Below are 5,527 nucleotides of genomic sequence, written 5' to 3' on the forward strand. Positions count from 1 at the left end.
TGTATTACGTGTGTATCGCGTATTTACTTGACTATTTTATTTTCCTCTACCTACGTTGTATTACTTGCCGATGTAATTGAAGTCGGACGTTTTTCGTTTGCAAGCAAACACTGTTGTGTTCTTTTCGCAGACGAGGTCTGGTGTCTATGTTAGTCCTGAATTTATAGGAAGTCGGCTTGTTCAATCAGATCTTGTCTGAACCAATATCCCAATGTGCTAAAACTATACTAGAGTGTGTATTTAGTAGTATTAAGTCTATGATCTAGTAGTATTTCTGTATTATAATTTAGTTTATTTAAAAATGTTAAAATTGTTAGTGTTATATAGATAAGTTTAGTGTAGAACTGTAGTAACTGAAAGATTTAAAAAAAATTATGTTCTCTTAAATACTGATATGTGATGATCGGTTTTTGGAACGAAGTTCCTTACGGCAGGCTTGACATTTGGCTGGGCGACCGCATTGAAAAAAATGTGATACTAAAACCGTAAGAAAAATATATAACGGAAGTGACGTAATATCAGTCACACGACTGTATAGTATGACGTTTGTAAAACTAAAATATTACTAGTAAAACTTTTTTAAAATTATTTATGTAATTTTATACTGTCGGTAAGGTTCCACAACCACCTTGGAACTTAAGAAGCCGACCGATGGCGGGATAACCATCCAACTGCTGGCTTTGAAATACACAGGCCGAAGACGGGCAGCAGCATCTTCGGTGCGACAAAGCCAGTACTGCGGTCACCAACCCGTCTGCCCAGCGTGGTGACTATGGGCAAAACACATGAGTTCACGTTATTTTTGGCGTAAACTTGTGGAGGCCTATGTCCAGCAGTGGACTGTATAGGCTGTAATGATGATGATGATGATGATGACAATAATAAATAAAGACATATGTTTTTTATTTCACTTAATAGTTTGAATTATTGTTATTATTATTATTTTCTTTGATTTATTTTATTTTACGGTATTTGTTATTTTCTAAAATACTAAATTTCCTAAATACTTTTTAACTGTACTTAATTAAAAACCAATCAACAAAATTGAAAAAAAAATCTAGGACTAGAAAATATATATAAAATTAAACATTTTTTTTTCAAATTGTGTTGCTTCTATACTATCGGAAGGAACTTCGTTCCTACCTGGTGTCCCATGACACCACGTAATTTTTTGTTTCTAATTTTTCGCTTGCTTTTTGTTTTTGGGTAAAATATACTTTTCCTTTATTCATTTAACATACTTTTTTCATGCAAAACGTCATGTAATTTCTAAGATAGGAACAATTGAACGTGAGCTATTTTTCGATCCGTTTAAGACTCCTCCCCCCTAGGTGAGATTTGGTGAGATTTGCCTGGACCCCCGTCTCTTTATGTGAGATTGACACTAAAAGTATTGTAAACTAACTCTCTTTTCTTGAATTCTTTTGAACTAAATGACTAATAACCATGAGATTTATTGTAGTGGGCAAAATGAACACTCTTTTTTTAATATTTGTTATATTGAATATTTTTTGAAGTTGAGGTGAGATTTCCGATTATCCCCCCTCGGTATTAGGCGAGATTTCATTGGACCCCCCCCCCTCATTTTGAGCTCACGTAATTAATGGATGTGCCCCAAACTAATTCATTATATGTCCATGCTGAATCAAATAACGTTTTACGTTTTTTTTTAAAATACGTTATTCTTCTACCTTGTAGTTGTATTATATGATACCCAGCCACACAATTATGTTCTGTACAAGATATTAATGACAAATATATGCAAGTTTAGTCATGGTACTGGGTTACAATTAGCGGTTCTTAAGACTGTTGAGTTTTTTGCCGATTTTTCTCAGCAGTATAACCAATACAGTACATTACAGTACATTTTAAATAGGTGATAGTTTCACATTAACTATAATTAGTAAAAAATAATTTAGTTTACTTTATCAATTGACGATTCAAATTTTTTTTAAATTCTTATTTCATTATTTTTCAATTCGATCCACAGGAAAATAAGTATATCAGCTTTGAGTTTTGGTACCTGTTAGATTACTTTAAAAGTCGTCCATAAGTCACAGCGTAATAAAATATAGCCTTTATTACAATCTGGCTAATGTAGTTATTTAATAGTGATAAAAGTATTAATACCGATCTAGTAAGTATTCTAAATTTATCGATTACAAATAAACAATCTCTTTCCAACTAACAATATAAACATTGATGTAGACTAAGGCGGTACTCCCAATTCCGACTACGTTAATATTTAGAGGCAATTATTCGTAACATGGTGTTTTACATACATCAGTCACTGCTCAATAAATCTCGTTAATGCAAGTTTCGTAATGATGAAACACTTATTAATAAAGCAATAACTGTTTAAATTCAGCTTTAACTTACAAAAATTTATTTTCTCTTTGTAAAATAACTGTAAGAATTAGGGGAATAGATAAAAAAAAACACAGACAAATAACTCGCTCTTATCGATCCCCTAGAATGTGATTTTGCATCGAGGGGTCAAAACTCCCAACACAATCCCAAACACCGAGATCACAACAAACATTTGCGCGAGCAATATTTTATTTTGTCATATGCAAAAATCGCTTCTTTCTAATAAGTTATTGAGTTATTTTCGTGTCAGGTACGGTTCGTTAAGTGATAACGTTGTGATTATGAAGAAATTAAACAAATCAGTAAAGCAGTCAAGTTCTATATTTATTGTTTACTTATTTTATTTTGTACAAACTTCAACAATATATATATATATAATAAATATTCAATTAAATCTCTATCATTCAGCAAACTGAACTCACTTTTTGTCATAAGTTTAGTTAAAGAAATAATACAATGATATCGTAACTTATTGTCTAAACTTAATTAAACACAACTTTTTTGTGCCAATATGCCTAATAGTAGATAAAATATTTGGTTCCACAAAAACAATAATAAACATAATAACTTTATAACCAGAAAATCAAGCGTCATATAGTCGAGCGTCACGGAGCGGTTCAAACAGTGAGTGAGATTTGAGCCATTCGCCGGTTAACTGTTCTGTCGTTACCACGTAGTAAATTAATTCTAATCTACAAATTTGTTTCTACGAAAACTTAGTTTGTAGATACCTATCTATCAGACAAAAGCGCATTACTAATAAAGGAACTACTTCCAGACATCTGGCGATAATAATTTTGATAAATACTAATTTTGTCTTCATAAATAGATTATAATTATATGTAACGTAATACGAGAACTGAAAATGAATTAATCTTAATTATTCGTATATAAACTTAGAACTTAAATGCCTAATATGGATGAACCGTTCCTTGACGCTATGCTACCGTCAGCTTGAGTGCGACCGCGACGCAGCGCGTCGCGAACCGCGAGAATGTCGAATGGCAATGGTAATCGTTACGAGTAACTGAACTCTGAAGTAACCAAGTAACAGAGGTTGCGCTGGGCGGCGCGGTGCGTGCGCTCGCGACGGGGAATTTCGCTGGCCCATGCACCGCGCTCTCGTAACTTTTTTATAAAATATCTACGTATTTATTATCTGTAACCGTAATTATTATTATTATTGCAAAATAGGTGCAAAACGTTAAGCGTCTCATCTTAGTTTACAAATACACCGACTCTTAAAACGTTGCAATGTTTAGATTGTCTTGCACTTTCACAATTTTCTCATTTTATAAAAACGAATTGAAAACAACCGACACACAACTATTCAGTGACATGACCCATAATAAAAAAGCGAAATTCGAGGACACGATAACGTTATTGCTTCAAGCTTATTACGTATCGCTTGCGCGACTCGTTGATATCAATATTAACACGATAAATTATGTGTTGCGTCGTGCGGGTCGGGCTCCGCCCGGCTGTAAGCTCTGAATATGTACAGAGAAGTAGAAAATGGACCACTTCCAAAGGTAATATACAAAAATTTTTGATTTATAAATTTTCTTGTGCTAGAAAAGACAAAACTGACGGAGCACAATTTCGACTAAAACAGATGCGTCGCTCGGATCCTCCGACGCTACGGTCGGTGTAGCTTTAACATCGTCACAATCGCGCTACTTCCATTATCTAGAGAGATGTCAATCGAAAAATAAAATATTTTAATAATATCTACCTTACTCGGTAAGGGACGTTCGATCTCTTAGGTTATATATTATCTCTTATTGCTAATTTCATGTCTTTCGAATAACCCATTCGGTTCGATTAATCGGGATAACATACACAGTAATGCACCTACAGCGCGATAGATTGTTACAATACTGCAGTCGAAAATATTTAAAATGAGGTGCGAGATAGCTTTAATTATAATAGAAGCAGTGCCAGCCTGCTGGCAGCGACAGACGGGGGAGGCGCGAGGGCGCGCGGGGGAAGGCGCGCACCGCTCGGCCGCAGCAGCTAATGTAATTCAGGGGAAGGAAATTACATTAACTACGGGAAGGTGCGCATTACGTAAAATGGCTCGATTCCAATGATGCGTACTGAATTAGGACGGAAGTGAACTCTGGTACCAATTTCACGGCTGTTTTGCTAAGCTTACACAGAACTTTGCAAAAATTTCCTTTTTAATTCCGAGACAACCGACGTCGATTAATAAGATGTGACTTGTTTTCAATATCGTAAGAAGTTTAAATATTGGTACTATTAAAAATTATTATGGACAAATTTGATAATAATGGGTGTAGCCATTGTTGTCTTAAGCATTAAGGTATTTTATACAATCACGCTAGCGTACAAACGCTGAAGACGAACTTGCAATAATTAATAACAGAATAAATAAAATGTATCGATGTTTATAAAAATTGCATAAGTAAATGAAGTTTAATTTGATCGATAATGTGAGCGCGGCGCCTGTCCGCCGCCAGCGGCACACGGCGGGTTCACGGCGGACAGGCAGCCGAGAGAAGCGGTACTCGTCAAGCAAACGTCACTCCGCGTCACTCTCCGGCACTAACACCTCGGACCGTCGGATACCATTTCAGGGAAGATAAATGATATCTCACAGTCGTTTACATTTAGACAATCTTAATATTCGTAGTGATCTGATTTATGAACATTTACACAGAAATAGTGTCAATCGTCAAATACAAAAATAAGCATTTAATGTTTTTTCAACTTTATCCGATATCTTACAGTACTAGTGACAAATAAACGGCGTGCTCGCTAAAAAGATTCTCTCCAAATGATACACGTTTCCTCTTCGAGAACGGGACGAACGCGTCAACGTTATTCACTAAAAGATAAACTCAGTAAACGCGAACATCGGTCGCAAAACAAATCGTCTCGCAAGCTTCGGCCACGCGAATATAAAACACTCCGATAGACGCTCACGTCTCCACACGCGCAAGGCTCTCGTCCGCGAGGGGGCGCGGCCGACTCGCGTCGCGTCACTCGCCCGCCAACACTACGTACTCGAAACATCTAGCGTAAAAAATAATTAAGTGCGCTTGGGTGGGCTCAAGAGCTCGGGCAGCGGTGCGGGCAGCGGCAGCGGCGCGTCGTCGACGAGCGCGGGCAGCAGCGCGAGCGCCAGCGCGGG

Source organism: Melitaea cinxia, chromosome 13 (assembly GCF_905220565.1).
Source record: "Melitaea cinxia chromosome 13, ilMelCinx1.1, whole genome shotgun sequence".
Classification (NCBI taxonomy): Eukaryota; Metazoa; Arthropoda; class Insecta; order Lepidoptera; family Nymphalidae; genus Melitaea; species Melitaea cinxia.